Source organism: Falco cherrug, chromosome 4 (assembly GCF_023634085.1).
Source record: "Falco cherrug isolate bFalChe1 chromosome 4, bFalChe1.pri, whole genome shotgun sequence".
Taxonomy (NCBI): Eukaryota; Metazoa; Chordata; class Aves; order Falconiformes; family Falconidae; genus Falco; species Falco cherrug.
The window spans coordinates 87708014-87725031 of record NC_073700.1 but is presented as its reverse complement, the minus strand read 5'-3'; the positions used below and the strand labels follow the sequence as shown (position 1 = coordinate 87725031).

Genomic DNA, 17018 nt, shown 5'->3' with positions numbered 1-17018 from the left:
AAAATTCCTTCCTGACCCCAGGCAGCGCTGGCGATCGGCTGTTCCCTGAGCACGTGAGCGGGACCGGCCTCCTCGTCCCACGGGCCGGGCACGCCTCCCGGGAGATGCCCCAGCCCTCTTCTCCCTCAGCCCGGAGCCACCTCAGGGGCTTCCAAGAGTGACCAAACACCCCTGGCCTGATCGACCTGGGGGGACAAGAATCCTTCCTGTGCCTGGCAGGGCACCAGTGGGTGCTCCAAAGCTCTGGGACCCCTGGCAATATCTCTGCATCCCATAACTCACGGCCACCGCCCCTGGCTCCACAGGGATGAAGTCGGTGAGCTCTGCAGCGCTCAAGAAGGCATACCCTTGGTGGTGCCATGGCTGTCCAGCTGAAAAAGCCCGATAGCCTTGAGCACCTCCAGGTGCTGGTGGTTCTTCTCATCCCCTGAGGGGCTTGTGTCTGCTCCCTGAAGGCTCAAGCGAGATTTCCATCCATCAGATGAACTTGGAACATAGCCTTGTCACAGCTGCCCTTGAAGCGGAGAAGCTCCAGCAACTTCATATCCAGTGTCCCCCAGCCTTCCTCCCTCAGCCCCCGGGGAATCCCACCGGCCCCTCCAGGCCTTCCTCTCGGGTGTCTTCAGGCCGGTGCCAGGCCAGCTCTGGACAGGGGACACAGGACGAGGCCCCTTTTGTACTCCCCCGGGGCACTGTGACTGCTGCGTTGCCAGGTGATGGCACTGTGACACGGGGGTGACCAGGGGTGACGCAGCCCCCCAGGCGCAGGATTTTCTCACCACTCCTACCGATGCACCAAGGGACATTTGTTCCTGCCCTGCTTGTGGGGAGGTCATTCTCTTGGGAAAACGTACAAAACTTGTTTTGTTCCTTGATCACACTTCAAATGGTCAATCCCTGGGACAGGCTTCCTGGCGAGCACTGCTCCCTCAGAGCAGACGTCCGTGGCCTAGCGGTCTTGTCTCCAAAGTGGCCAACCATAAACATTATGACAAGGAGAGCCTTCTGTTCCCGGCATTCACCACCGGTTGAAAAACGACAATGAGATGGTTTTGCAGAGCTGGCTCCTGCCAAGGCTTGCGATGGGCAAGAGAGCCAGAGCGCCAGGGCACGGGGGTGCCTCGGGGGTGCGAGGGCAGCGGGCAAGAACCTGGCCGAAAGGGCCCCGAGGAGCCCTGGCCAGGGGCTGTGCTCAGTGCTACCGAGGAAAAGCAGCAACCCGCGGGGGCCACGCTGGGGGCCCCCTGGGAGCCTCGAAAGCTTCCTCCCCCCGCATGCGGGGCACGAGGCCACCTTCGTGGGGCACCAGCAGCAGGCACCTGGCCAGAATGGCCCAAAGGAGCCCTGGCCAGGGGCCCTGCGCCGTGCAGCAGAGGCAGGCAAAAAACCCCGGGCAGGGACACTTGCTCGCCCACCGCGGGGGAAAAAAAGCCTTCCTCCCCCCAGCTGCGGGGCACGAGAGGCCACCTTCGTGGGGCACCAGCAGCAGGCGGTGACCTGGCCCGAGGGAACGCAGGAGCCCTGACAAGCGGTCGCGCTCAGTGCTGCAGAGGAAGGCAAAAAACCCCCGGGGGCCAGTGCCAATGTGCCCCGGGGGAAAATTCCTTCCTGACCCCAGGCAGCGCTGGCGATCGGCTGTTCCCTGAGCACGTGAGCGGGACCGGCCTCCTCGTCCCACGGGCCGGGCACGCCTCCCGGGAGATGCCCCAGCCCTCTTCTCCCTCAGCCTGGAGCCACCTCAGGGGCTTCCAAGAGTGACCAAACACCCCTGGCCTGATCGACCTGGGGGGACAAGAATCCTTCCTGTGCCTGGCAGGGCACCAGTGGGTGCTCCAAAGCTCTGGGACCCCTGGCAATATCTCTGCATCCCATAACTCACGGCCACCGCCCCTGGCTCCACAGGGATGAAGTCGGTGAGCTCTGCAGCGCTCCTCAAGAAGGCATTCCCTTGGTGGTGCCATGGCTGTCCAGCTGAAAAAGCCCAATAGCCTTGAGCACCTCCAGGTGCTGGTGGTTCTTCTCATCCCCTGAGGGGCTTGTGTCTGCTCCCTGAAGGCTCAAGCGAGATTTCCATCCATCAGATGAACTTGGAACATAGCCTTGTCACAGCTGCCCTTGAAGCGGAGAAGCTCCAGCAACTTCATATCCAGTGTCCCCCAGCCTTCCTCCCTCAGCCCCCGGGGAATCCCACCGGCCCCTCCAGGCCTTCCTCTCGGGTGTCTTCAGGCCGGTGCCAGGCCAGCTCTGGACAGGGGACACAGGACGAGGCCCCTTTTGTACTCCCCCGGGGCACTGTGACTGCTGCGTTGCCAGGTGATGGCACTGTGACACGGGGGTGACCAGGGGTGACGCAGCCCCCCAGGCGCAGGATTTTCTCACCACTCCTTACCGATGCACCAAGGGACATTTGTTCCTGCCCTGCTTGTGGGGAGGTCATTCTCTTGGGAAAACGTACAAAACTTGTTTTGTTCCTTGATCACACTTCAAATGGTCAATCCCTGGGACAGGCTTCCTGGCGAGCACTGCTCCCTCAGAGCAGACGTCCGTGGCCTAGCGGTCTTGTCTCCAAAGTGGCCAACCATAAACATTATGACAAGGAGAGCCTTCTGTTCCCGGCATTCACCACCGGTTGAAAAACGACAATGAGATGGTTTTGCAGAGCTGGCTCCTGCCAAGGCTTGCGATGGGCAAGAGAGCCAGAGCGCCAGGGCACGGGGGTGCCTCGGGGGTGCGAGGGCAGCGGGCAAGAACCTGGCCGAAAGGGCCCCGAGGAGCCCTGGCCAGGGGCTGTGCTCAGTGCTACCGAGGAAAAGCAGCAACCCGCGGGGGCCACGCTGGGGGCCCCCTGGGAGCCTCGAAAGCTTCCTCCCCCCGCATGCGGGGCACGAGGCCACCTTCGTGGGGCACCAGCAGCAGGCACCTGGCCAGAATGGCCCAAAGGAGCCCTGGCCAGGGGCCCTGCGCGGTGCTGCAGAGGCAGGCAAAAAACCCCGGGCAGGGACACTTGCTCGCCCACCGCGGGGGAAAAAAAGCCTTCCTCCCCCCAGCTGCGGGGCACGAGAGGCCACCTTCGTGGGGCACCAGCAGCAGGCGGTGACCTGGCCCGAGGGACCGCAGGAGCCCTGACAAGCGGTCGCGCTCAGTGCTGCAGAGGAAGGCAAAAAACCCCCGGGGGGCAGTGCCAATGTGCCCCGGGGGAAAATTCCTTCCTGACCCCAGGCAGCGCTGGCGATCGGCTGTTCCCTGAGCACGTGAGCGGGACCGGCCTCCTCGTCCCACGGGCCGGGCACACCTCCCGGGAGATGCCCCAGCCCTCTTCTCCCTCAGCCTGGAGCCACCTCAGGGGCTTCCAAGAGTGACCAAACACCCCTGGCCTGATCGACCTGGGGGGACAAGAATCCTTCCTGTGCCTGGCAGGGCACCAGTGGGTGCTCCAAAGCTCTGGGACCCCTGGCAATATCTCTGCATCCCATAACTCACGGCCACCGCCCCTGGCTCCACAGGGATGAAGTCGGTGAGCTCTGCAGCGCTCCTCAAGAAGGCATTCCCTTGGTGGTGCCATGGCTGTCCAGCTGAAAAAGCCCAATAGCCTTGAGCACCTCCAGGTGCTGGTGGTTCTTCTCATCCCCTGAGGGGCTTGTGTCTGCTCCCTGAAGGCTCAAGCGAGATTTCCATCCATCAGATGAACTTGGAACATAGCCTTGTCACAGCTGCCCTTGAAGCGGAGAAGCTCCAGCAACTTCATATCCAGTGTCCCCCAGCCTTCCTCCCTCAGCCCCCGGGGAATCCCACCGGCCCCTCCAGGCCTTCCTCTCGGGTGTCTTCAGGCCGGTGCCAGGCCAGCTCTGGACAGGGGACACAGGACGAGGCCCCTTTTGTACTCCCCCGGGGCACTGTGACTGCTGCATTGCCAGGTGATGGCACTGTGACACGGGGGTGACCAGGGGTGACGCAGCCCCCCAGGCGCAGGATTTTCTCACCACTCCTTACCGATGCACCAAGGGACATTTGTTCCTGCCCTGCTTGTGGGGAGGTCATTCTCTTGGGAAAACGTACAAAACTTGTTTTGTTCCTTGATCACACTTCAAATGGTCAATCCCTGGGACAGGCTTCCTGGCGAGCACTGCTCCCTCAGAGCAGACGTCCGTGGCCTAGCGGTCTTGTCTCCAAAGTGGCCAACCATAAACATTATGACAAGGAGAGCCTTCTGTTCCCGGCATTCACCACCGGTTGAAAAACGACAATGAGATGGTTTTGCAGAGCTGGCTCCTGCCAAGGCTTGCGATGGGCAAGAGAGCCAGAGCGCCAGGGCACGGGGGTGCCTCGGGGGTGCGAGGGCAGCGGGCAAGAACCTGGCCGAAAGGGCCCCGAGGAGCCCTGGCCAGGGGCTGTGCTCAGTGCTACCGAGGAAAAGCAGCAACCCGCGGGGGCCACGCTGGGGGCCCCCTGGGAGCCTCGAAAGCTTCCTCCCCCCGCATGCGGGGCACGAGGCCACCTTCGTGGGGCACCAGCAGCAGGCACCTGGCCAGAATGGCCCAAAGGAGCCCTGGCCAGGGGCCCTGCGCGGTGCTGCAGAGGCAGGCAAAAAACCCCGGGCAGGGACACTTGCTCGCCCACCGCGGGGGAAAAAAAGCCTTCCTCCCCCCAGCTGCGGGGCACGAGAGGCCACCTTCGTGGGGCACCAGCAGCAGGCGGTGACCTGGCCCGAGGGACCGCAGGAGCCCTGACAAGCGGTCGCGCTCAGTGCTGCAGAGGAAGGCAAAAAACCCCCGGGGGGCAGTGCCAATGTGCCCCGGGGGAAAATTCCTTCCTGACCCCAGGCAGCGCTGGCGATCGGCTGTTCCCTGAGCACGTGAGCGGGACCGGCCTCCTCGTCCCACGGGCCGGGCACACCTCCCGGGAGATGCCCCAGCCCTCTTCTCCCTCAGCCTGGAGCCACCTCAGGGGCTTCCAAGAGTGACCAAACACCCCTGGCCTGATCGACCTGGGGGGACAAGAATCCTTCCTGTGCCTGGCAGGGCACCAGTGGGTGCTCCAAAGCTCTGGGACCCCTGGCAATATCTCTGCATCCCATAACTCACGGCCACCGCCCCTGGCTCCACAGGGATGAAGTCGGTGAGCTCTGCAGCGCTCCTCAAGAAGGCATTCCCTTGGTGGTGCCATGGCTGTCCAGCTGAAAAAGCCCAATAGCCTTGAGCACCTCCAGGTGCTGGTGGTTCTTCTCATCCCCTGAGGGGCTTGTGTCTGCTCCCTGAAGGCTCAAGCGAGATTTCCATCCATCAGATGAACTTGGAACATAGCCTTGTCACAGCTGCCCTTGAAGCGGAGAAGCTCCAGCAACTTCATATCCAGTGTCCCCCAGCCTTCCTCCCTCAGCCCCCGGGGAATCCCACCGGCCCCTCCAGGCCTTCCTCTCGGGTGTCTTCAGGCCGGTGCCAGGCCAGCTCTGGACAGGGGACACAGGACGAGGCCCCTTTTGTACTCCCCCGGGGCACTGTGACTGCTGCATTGCCAGGTGATGGCACTGTGACACGGGGGTGACCAGGGGTGACGCAGCCCCCCAGGCGCAGGATTTTCTCACCACTCCTTACCGATGCACCAAGGGACATTTGTTCCTGCCCTGCTTGTGGGGAGGTCATTCTCTTGGGAAAACGTACAAAACTTGTTTTGTTCCTTGATCACACTTCAAATGGTCAATCCCTGGGACAGGCTTCCTGGCGAGCACTGCTCCCTCAGAGCAGACGTCCGTGGCCTAGCGGTCTTGTCTCCAAAGTGGCCAACCATAAACATTATGACAAGGAGAGCCTTCTGTTCCCGGCATTCACCACCGGTTGAAAAACGACAATGAGATGGTTTTGCAGAGCTGGCTCCTGCCAAGGCTTGCGATGGGCAAGAGAGCCAGAGCGCCAGGGCACGGGGGTGCCTCGGGGGTGCGAGGGCAGCGGGCAAGAACCTGGCCGAAAGGGCCCCGAGGAGCCCTGCCAGGGGCTGTGCTCAGTGCTACCGAGGAAAAGCAGCAACCCGCGGGGGCCACGCTGGGGGCCCCCTGGGAGCCTCGAAAGCTTCCTCCCCCCGCATGCGGGGCACGAGGCCACCTTCGTGGGGCACCAGCAGCAGGCACCTGGCCAGAATGGCCCAAAGGAGCCCTGGCCAGGGGCCCTGCGCGGTGCTGCAGAGGCAGGCAAAAAACCCCGGGCAGGGACACTTGCTCGCCCACCGCGGGGGAAAAAAAGCCTTCCTCCCCCCAGCTGCGGGGCACGAGAGGCCACCTTCGTGGGGCACCAGCAGCAGGCGGTGACCTGGCCCGAGGGAACGCAGGAGCCCTGACAAGTGGTCGCGCTCAGTGCTGCAGAGGAAGGCAAAAAAAACCCCGGGGGCCAGTGCCAATGTGCCCCGGGGGAAAATTCCTTCCTGACCCCAGGCAGCGCTGGCGATCGGCTGTTCCCTGAGCACGTGAGCGGGACCGGCCTCCTCGTCCCACGGGCCGGGCACGCCTCCCGGGAGATGCCCCAGCCCTCTTCTCCCTCAGCCCGGAGCCACCTCAGGGGCTTCCAAGAGTGACCAAACACCCCTGGCCTGATCGACCTGGGGGGACAAGAATCCTTCCTGTGCCTGGCAGGGCACCAGTGGGTGCTCCAAAGCTCTGGGACCCCTGGCAATATCTCTGCATCCCATAACTCACGGCCACCGCCCTTGGCTCCACAGGGATGAAGTTGGTGAGCTCTGCAGCGCTCCTCAAGAAGGCATTCCCTTGGAGGTGCCATGGCTGTCCAGCTGAAAAAGCCCAATAGCCTTGAGCACCTCCAGGTGCTGGTGGTTCTTCTCATCCCCTGAGGGGCTTGTGTCTGCTCCCTGAAGGCTCAAGCGAGATTTCCATCCATCAGATGAACTTGGAACATAGCCTTGTCACAGCTGCCCTTGAAGCGGAGAAGCTCCAGCAACTTCATATCCAGTGTCCCCCAGCCTTCCTCCCTCAGCCCCCGGGGAATCCCACCGGCCCCTCCAGGCCTTCCTCTCGGGTGTCTTCAGGCCGGTGCCAGGCCAGCTCTGGACAGGGGACACAGGACGAGGCCCCTTTTGTACTCCCCCGGGGCACTGTGACTGCTGCGTTGCCAGGTGATGGCACTGTGACACGGGGGTGACACAGCCCCCCAGGTGCCACCTCATCCCCCGCCCAGCACCCCTGGGAGGAAGGGCTTTGGGGCACCGGCCCCGGGGCAGCCTCTGTGCCCAGGAGGCCCTGGGCGCTGTCCCTGCCCTTGGTGGCCATGCACGGGGCACAGCTGCTGGGAGTCCCTCTCCATCCATCTGGACAGCCAGACTGTGCAAAGGGCATTTATGCCAGTCACGTTCCTTTGGATGGGGGATGTGAGAGGGGATAGACGGGCTTGTGGTTCCCTCTGCATGGACTCTGCAGAGATGCAGAGAGCACACGCAGGATTTCCTCACCCTTACCAATGCACCAGGGGACATTTGCTCCTGCCCTACATGTGGTGGGGTTGTCCTCTTTGGAAGAAGTCCTGGGGTTGTTTTTTTGTGTTCTTGACCATCTTTTTCCTTGCACTTCAGTAGCTCTTCTCCTTTGGACTTCACTCTTGATACCTTTCTTGAAAGTGATGGCAGCCCTCTCAGCCCCTGTCTTGCCCCTTCTAGTTTTCTTCTGTAGTCCCTCCATGTCCCTAATCAAGTCTTCAGTCTTTCCTTGCCTTGATCACAGATGGAATTAATCCTTCTTGACCCTGAGGAGTGAGAAGGGTCCCTAGTGGTGCAGGCGAGTTCTCACCAGGACTTTGCACAGTGCTTGCCTTCCCCATGGCCAGGCCTGTAGCACTTCAGAAACCTCTTCTGCGTTTGTTACAGAGGGTGTTCAGAAATTTGCTGGTGTCTATTAATGTTAGTAAGTATCTAGTCTGGGGGTTTACCTGTTGTATTACTACTTTTGATCTTGAATGCAACACTTCACAGATTGCGGCCTAAGTTCACCTTGTTGACAGATCAATCAAGCGCTTGGATTTCAATTTGCTTTAAGGCATGTGGACTGAGCAGGTTTTCCCTGCAACACTCAGGAAAAACTGACTCAGTTGCATAGACCAGCTTAAAAAACCTCAGCTAAGTATCACCAAAGGAAAGGGTACTTTATAGAGGGTAGAGATTGGGAGACTGACAACAAATCACCCCAGCAATCTTGTACAAATCCTTGAAATGTAGGAGGACTGTTGGTCTCTCTCCCATAAGGCTTATTTCTTGAGTTGTCCATCAAGGGAAAAGGGAAAGCCACCAAGCTGTTATTGGGGATGTTGCTGTAGGCTGCACAAGACGGCCCCAGCTGGGTTCCTATCTGAAACGAGGAAATGTTTGTGTCTGTCTGAACAAACCACTCTTTCAGGCAAAACACCATTATTCACATCGAAAACAATATTAGCAAATACTTCTGCCTCTGCCCACTCCTGGCACAGAATGAGCAGAATTGCCTTTTAGAAGCAACCGGGAAAAAATAACACACAGGCACGCACAAAGGCACACAAGTATCTGTGTCTGTGTCCATATTTATACCTACCTCCTGGGTAGTGCAAACCAACCCAGCAGTGCTGGTGAGGCTCACAGAGGGCACATGCTGACAACACCAGCTGGAAACAGCAGAGCTGCAGCCAGAGCAAAGGGAGACGAGCTTGAGGGCATTGCAGCAGCAACACTCTTGCAAGACTTGTTCATCTGCAAAGGCAGGGAACAGGAGAAGCAATGGAGGGGCAGCTAGTTGCCAATTCCCATGATGTCCTGAGCTGGTACCAAAAGGGAAGGGTGGGCTCTAGAAGTAAAGCAACAAGAAACAGTGACCTCCCTAGCCAGGAGAAGGACCTTTGGCACTGGCTGGCATGTCCATTCATGGGCCTCGATGTCAGCCCCCTACCAACGGTCTCTTTACAGAAAGAGCAGTCGACACAGCCTGTAACACCCCAGCAGCTGCTAGAGCTCCGGTCACTGTCCTGGTCACCCATGCACTCACACCACAGACATCAAAAGCAGGGACTTGCACAAGTTTCTGTGGCATAGGCTACATTTCAGAGAGCTTTTCAGGTATCATCTGCTTTCCCGACCATGCAAACCACCCCTCTTTTCACCATTCCTGCCAGCCTCTGTTACACTGATGCCATGCACTGGTATATGAAGATAATACGTTAAAATTACTACAAATCATCCCCTTTGTCATTTTTGTAACGCTCTTTTTTTAACCTGTCAAGCTGGTGAGAAGTTGGTATAGAAATATTTCCTCTACCTATATTCTTCCACCAAAAAACTCCACAGCAAGACCTAAACCATAAGCTTTAAGTGTTATAAACTCTGAAGTATCACAGCACCGAAGGAAAGTCACAAGCTTGTCAGCACCTAAGTATCTTATGAGCAATCTCCTACGATGCTCCCCGCTAGAAACCTTCCTGCTTGGAGGAATTCTGTGAACAGTGGCTAAACCCAATACCGGTCAGGGAGAAACTAACTCTCCTACAAGAGCATGTGTGCTGTGAAGCATCTAAAAGGGATCAAATCAAGGAAAGTGAGCCTTGGGAGGTCTGAAGTTTCAGCCTCAGCAAGCATGCAGGAAGGACAAACTCATGTGAAATCTGCTGAGAGTGAGACGCTGAGCTGTGACTTGCAGGAGCAGTGTGCCTCTCTGAGATTTCTCTTCCTTGTTCTCCTCCCCTCAGGTAGGAATATTGTGAGAAACAATTTCACAAGTTAAGCCCAAAAAGCAGTGTTCCAGTATGAAAAATGTTCATGCAAACGATCACTTTGCTTCAATATACATTGTGTCTGTGAACAGCTGCCTTTACATACATCACAAAATATCAAACCACTGCAGAAAACAAACTAAAGGAATAAATCTTTTACTAAGCCTCAATGTAACATCACTGTAACATAAAAAGCAGGTTAGCTGATACTCAAAAAAAAAAAATAGAGAGAGAGAGAAGCACAACCAAGGTTGTGTTTCAGTCTGTAAAAACTCCTACAAAGAAAACGTTCTAACAAGTTACACCAATTCAGAGTCTGGGATCTCAGGCCCAAGAGAAACCTTCAGCCCAGTGAAGACGATGATGGAAAATGAACAGGCAGTGGCTCAGTGAGTGATTTGCCACAGTACACAGCAGAGGCATTAGCAGAAAGAGACCATTTATGATCAATCTAGAATCTAGATTTTAATCTAGAAATTATTGAGAAGAAAAAAACAACCAACCAAAAAACCCCCAACAACCACCATCTTCTTTTCATTATGAATTCATTCCCAAAGCAGATATGTGCCTTTAGATGTGTGAACATTTATTCTCACTTCTGCAATTTGAAATACCTTAAAGTTGGGAAGAAGGGGGAGATTTGCCCACCTTCCATCCAAAGAGACCTAATTTGTCTTTCCTCTGGATGGGCAATGGTGCTCCACTTACAGTCTTGTGATGCATGGAGTCTCCACATCCTACCTTGAGATTAGAACTATTTTTAGGATTATTTTGTAAACATTCTTCAGATAAAGTTAAGCAGTATCAACACAGTTGTACCTTAACAAACTATCTTTAACCTCAGGACCTGGAAGAATGATGGAGAAGATCATGCTGGTGTTATTGAAAGACTTTTAAAGAACAATGTGATCATCAGGCACAGTCAACACGGGTTCACAAAGGGAAATTCCTGTCTTAACTGATTTTATATCCTTGTACAATAAGGTCAGCCCCTGGTGTGTGAAGGAATGGTTGTGGGCAGAGTTTTTTCTGGGTTTTAGTAAGGCTTTCAGCACTGTCCCTCACAGCATCCTTCAGGACAAGTTATCCAACTGTGAGATAGTGTGCTGGGTGAAGATCTGGCTGAAGGACAGGGCGCCAAGCCTTGCAGTGAATGGGGCTACATCTGGCTGGTGACCAGTCCCCAGGAACAGGGATCCTGTTCCTCAGGGTTCAATTCTAGGGCCAGCTCCATGCAATCTTTCTGTCAGCGATCTGGATGCATGAGTTGAATGCATGGTTGGCAAGTTTGCTGATGATGCTAAACTGGGAAGTGCTGCTGACTCTCTCGAGGGACAAGAGGCCTTGCAGAGGTCTCTGGATAGATTGGAGCATCGGGCAGTCATCAACGGCATGGAAGTGAACAAGACCAAATGCTGGATTCTGCACCAGGGACGGAGTAATGCTGGGCACCAGTCTAAACTGGGAGAGGAGTGGCTGGAGAGCAGCCCTGCAGGAAGGGGTCTGGGGGTGCTGGCTGACAGTAGTCCTCCTGCAACAAATTACATTACCAAATAGAGACCCTCCCACAGAGAAACAATGTTTGCTAATGAACATTAATTACATCATTGCTTTAGAAGTGAAAAACCAAAACATCTGTGTTCGAGTGGTCAATTCATTAAAATGCAATGACTGTGCAGAGAGCATTTAAAGGCTGGGAAAGCTAACCAATTTCCTAGTAAAGAAATCAAGAGTTTCATGAAAATCCCTCTCTTCAGTTTCTTAAAGTTAAATGTGTCCAACCTATGATGAAATCACAGAGAGAAATATGGCAACATGGAGATACCAAAACAGACAGCAGTTGAAAATTCCCATCTGTAACCCGCACAAAAATGGAAGAAACAGGCAGTTACAGAAACAGGCAGACTTACAGATCTAAGACATGGTAAGCCATTAGCAATTACAGGAACAACACTAATGATGAAACATTTTTGAATAGCCAAACACATATCCCAGAGCCTCCAATTATTTTTTCTCCTTATCCCTGGTCCAGCTGTGGTAGAGTCCATGAGGCACTCTTTAAAAAAAATAAATAAATAAATAAAAAATGAGCTAAGTAGAGAGGGTTAGTGAAGAAAAATCCAGAACTGTAAGCTGACCTAACATAAACTTCCTCCCGGTCCCTTCAACATGTCTATTTCCCTAGTCCTGCAGCACTCCCACATCTCCCAGCAAATAACCTGCTCCCTCCTGCCCTGCCCCTTGTTTGTTATTGCCCCTCAAACTCCAGAGAGGTTCACCAGGCTCTCCAGGCTGTCAGGTCCATCCATCCAAAGACATTTATCACACCCAGCTCAGCCCCCTAATGCTGTCCCAACTTCTACCTTTCTAATTCACTTCCAGGGTTAGACAGGAGCATTCCTGGTGTTTCAGGAACATCAAAGCACTCTGCCTGATTTAAGCTTCCCTGTTTCGTATGCTTTCCTAATAGAGACATAGGTTTCAAAGCCGCCTGCTCTTCGAAGCAACAACTACCACAAAGTTCAGAGTCTTCATCCACTGCAGCAGAACTTGGCAATGGAAGGGGGCTCGTGGCTTATGTGTCCCACCTGTCCTGAAGTTCTCTGAAGTTTCTGAAAGAAAAATCCCCAAATCTCTCTCTTTTTTCAGCTGTGTCATCCCTTAGATTGGATGCAGATATCTCCACTTGTACAAAGTGGGGACTTATCCAAGAGAAGGGTGCACAAATCCCTGGAGAGAATCACCTCTTAGGCTGCTCCACAGGCACATCCCAAAACAGCTGCTGGCAAGGTGTCTTTCAAGGTGAGTACCGCCAGGTTCATAAATTCTGGAGATAAAGAAGAGAGAGGAAACTGCATGTGAGGTGGGAACCTGCTGGAGCTTGTTCTCCCTCCTGGGGTCTTGGTCCTCCACAGAAATGGATCAGTATCTTACTCTGCACTTCCATGTTTCCTTGCAGATTGTGAAAGATCTCAAAAGGCAGGGCAGGCACTATTTTTTTGTTCCCATTGTCGGAACTGTTAATTTAATTTGATGATCAGTTACTATGACCTTGCAATCCAGTCTTCTCCACAGAGACTGGCAGGACCACTAAGTAAAATGTGTTCATCTTCAGCACCATGCAAATAAAGGCATTGGAACAATTCAGTTGCAGTGGAAGAGAACTGTTCAAATCCATCATAATTAACAAAGACAAAGCTTTAAACAAGAGGCCAGAGAAAAGACTAATACTAGTAACAAAAACAGACCACAGAGATTAAAAAAAAATTGAGTAGTAAGAGGCAGACATGAAATGATGGCTATAGGGTAAAGGTCAAGAAAGAATATTTTTAAACTCATTGGAAAAGAAGGGGATTCTTGCAGGTCTTACAAATTTAGAAGTACAATATGCAAATAGCATTAATGAGAAAAAATGGTTGAACGTGAAGATAGGTTAGGGAGCTATCAAGCTACTATATAATTTTCTAATAAAGATAACTATCACTTTTGTGTCCTTTGATATTTAAAAATAGACAAAGTATTAAAAAATACCAAGTACGGAACAATGCCAGAATAATCTGGGGAAACTGGACTGGGAGACCTCCATTTTTCTTTTATGATATGCACTTTAACAAAAGCCATAATGACTCTCAGAACAAAGGAAGAATATAAAAGATGATGAAGGTAAAAGCCAAGACGTTCAGAGTGTGAATAAAGGCTCTGCTTAGATTAATGCGGGGAGGAGGAAATCATGCAACCTGTAGAAGAAAGAACAGGTACAAGAAGAGGAGCAAGGTGAAAGTTATTACATGTGGTTTATAAATCAATACAACAGAAACAAGAGATTCCCTATAAAATGTTTTCAAAACTGACTAAACCAAGGCTAGTCCAATGAGAATAAACTAAACGAAAAATTATGAAAACTAAAGAAATCAAGAAAACCAAAATAATTTTGGAATAAACATCTCTGGAAGTTGTGGGGTTTTAGTCCCTGACTCAAATCGATCTGTCAGTACCTTTTGTTTTTTAATGGAGGTTTGATTTCAGTGGAAACAGTTCTTCCAACAGGGAGTGCTGCACACAGAGAATAAATAAGGATAATTAACTGATGACATGAATTCGGAGCAACAAAATCATGTAGCTCACAAAGTGCAAAGAGGCAAAAGTGCTTCTGTTCATGTACGGGTCACTCCATGTGTGGTCTGCTTCCTTCATCTGCCAGACAGTAAGGCTCATTCAGCACATAGTTCTGTTTAAGTGGTGTTCACAGGATTGGTGCCTAGGCAGTGGCGCAGGTGGCTGAGAAAAGGATGCAAGTAAGAGAACTGAAAAGATGACAGTGAAAGTAGGACTTAGGGCAGGGAGGGAAAGAGAGCAAAACAACTATCACACAAAAACAAAGTGACAGCAAAAAGTTTGAAATAATTCAGAAAGCTGAAAAGTAAGCATAACCTATTAACACATCTAACAGAAACAAACAAACGAACCAGAGTTGCAAAGAGATTTAAGCAGCAGGAAATTCACTTAGACTGCATGACAGAAAAAGAAATAATTGTATCACGGAAAAGAAATATCACTGCTCCCGGTGACCAGCCTGGAGCTCCAGCTGATCCTTCATTACGCTAACCAAAGAATAGCTGTCAAGGTGACGAACGCCAGAACCGTTCAGTACCACTCAGTGACTAAACCAGAAAGGTACTCAATTTCTTTCAGATCTGTTTCAGACCCTTAAAGAATGCTAGAAAGCAATGAAGTAATCAGTCTGTAAAGCATCAGAGAACAAAACATCAAGGATTCAGTCTCTGAACCCTGTACCCTGGGGTACAGGGGTCCCCATACCCTGAAATAGTACGTTCATCTATGACCAGAAAGCTTAAGATCTAAAAATCTGATGGAACTCCAGGTCTGAAAAGAATATGTTCAGAGGAGAATAAAAAGCAAATTAAATTGAGGCATGGATACAATATATTTAAGTTTTCCATTCTAAAAATTCCTGTTACAGTCAGGGATATAAATCCTTGAAAAAAAGGCAGAAAAAAAAGAAGAAGAAATAAAGGAAAAAGAAAACAGTTCTATAATCTAAAGATACAGAAGAAATCTTGCAAGTGTTTTATGATGGATCATTTATATGTAGATTCCAGTGCTTCAAAAGACTTTAAATATAACAACTGAACTTCAAATTAATATTATAGTCATACAATTTAGTATTACATTCACTTTGCTGGCAGATAAACTAACCAGAAAGTCACACAACTAGCCTTGAGTCATGCAGCAAACATTTACAAGTGAAGAGACAAAAAGCCTTCCTTCTAAGCCTCTTCAGAATCTCAGAGAAGGGTTCCCAGAGTAATCTCTACTCTTAGTGCAAAACCATCATCAGCGCAAGGCCAACGGCAACTGAGTTTTTGACTCAATGTGGCCATCTTAGGGCCTGCCTCAGTACACTCTTCCCTGTCTCCTGTGGTTAAAAATAAAACAATGCATTTTCTTTTTGTTTCACTTGGGAACCAAGAGATTTTATGTCCCTGTGGGATACTGATGTTCTGAAAAATTCACTTGTCTGGTATTTGAATTACCACAAAGTTGTCTAAGTTATGGCTTCCTGTTGGCCCAGCATCAGTCTTACTCAACTTTTGCCATCTTATCCAACTGCTGTGGATAAGCCCTCTCCAGACCCAAGTGTCACTTTTGCATTGGTGATGATAGTGATGATGGGAGAAGTGGATAATGAAACGCATGGCTCAATGGAACTAGGAATATTTTCTGATAAACACGAGGGAAAGACTTAAAGTCGAGACTATTAGCAGTATAAACCTAATATACACACCCAATAAACATTTGTGACACCCAAGCTTGGTACGGAAAAGGTGCTGTACGGCAACATCCCAGGACCCCTTTTCCTATTAATGGAAAATCCTTGCTGCTATAGTTCTGAAGACATGGGTTAAAACAGAGTCTGGCTGAAGAGCTGCTTCGCTGTTACAAAGCTGGGCTTCAGTCTATGCCATGAACTTTATTAAGAACCAAATAAGCAAGCCCAGGAGGAACAAAGCATAATGCTTAACAGAGGGATTTCTAGGCTTTCCCTACAGGAAGGACAGGGCAGCAGCACTTCAGTAACTCACTGAAGGTTTGCAGTAGAAACATGAGTGCAGTTTTACCTGTTCATTCTAAATGAGCAAGATTGGTTCACTTATTACAAACAAACAGATAAAAAAGTGCCCTGAGATCTTTCCATGATTCCAAACAGAAAACGATGTGCTTACTGACATGAGTAAGTAATTATGAGATTCACTCGTAGGGTCTGATTCAAACAGCTTTACCATCACAGTTTACAAAGAGGGAACTCACCCTCCCCTTCTTCCTCTGCTTTACCCTCACCATAGATATCAAATACATTTAAAAACATATCGTGTAAAGTAAACCTTGGTGTAAGAGAAATCAAAGAAAGTAGTCATTATTTTGCCCTTCACAACGATCAGTTCCCCCTTGTGGTGGCAGAAAAGCAGGTGGAGTGTATCCATTCTGGGGAGAATTCCGACCTCCCCCTTGAGGCAAGAACAGCTGCAGAATTTTGTTATGACACAGGTAGGTCCAGGGAAAAACCCAGAGGAAGAACCCAGCTCTGATCAGCTGAAAAAGGCTGCTGCATCCCAAAGAAGTCGTCACACTGACCTTTTCAAACATTGTTTTAAAATGCCCACGTGGACCGGTATGACAGTCTCACCTCCTACACCTTTCTAACCCATTCCTTGAAAATTATTTGCTTGACCAGAGTCTGGCCGACAGGGTGGACAGGACAGGTTACCAGGCTCATATGCACCACTCGTAGTATCAACCCATTTCTCATGAACTCTTGTCTTGTCTCCTCCCTTCTTCCCTCTGCAAACTACTGTAACTGCTTAAAAAGAAAGGGGGACAAAACAAACAAACAAACAAACAAACAAACCCACAACCAACCCACAAGACAGACATTTTCTTACTAAAATACAGTAAAATCACAGTGCTGGAATCCAGAGGTGGTCCAGTTCTCTCTGGTACCCAAAGGCAGGAACCACAACATTTATAGCACATTTGTAAAAGACTCCCAACAATGAAGACTTCAAAACTTTCTCCATCTCTTTCAATACTTCAGCGTCTTTATCACAAAAGCTATTTTCTTGCAAATCTAACCTGAGTTTCCTTTTGTTGCAATCTATGTTCATCACTTCCTATGCTGTCCATTGCTGATAAGGGGAGCAGGCTGGAAAACAGAAGCTGTAGCTACATCTACATCTAGTGCTAATAGTCTGTTAAAAGAGCTCACCGGTGTTT

General features: G+C 51.4%; 1 long non-coding RNA gene across 1 annotated transcript in view; it reads right to left on the bottom strand.

The window, feature by feature from the left end:
- Positions 1-10290: 10290 nt before the first annotated feature.
- Positions 10291-17018, bottom strand: part of LOC114017996 (uncharacterized) — a 43094-nt gene continuing 36366 nt past the window's right edge. The window contains exon 3 of the long non-coding RNA XR_003563368.2: positions 10291-12552. This is a non-coding gene — a long non-coding RNA (uncharacterized LOC114017996). The remainder of the gene's footprint in view (positions 12553-17018) is intronic.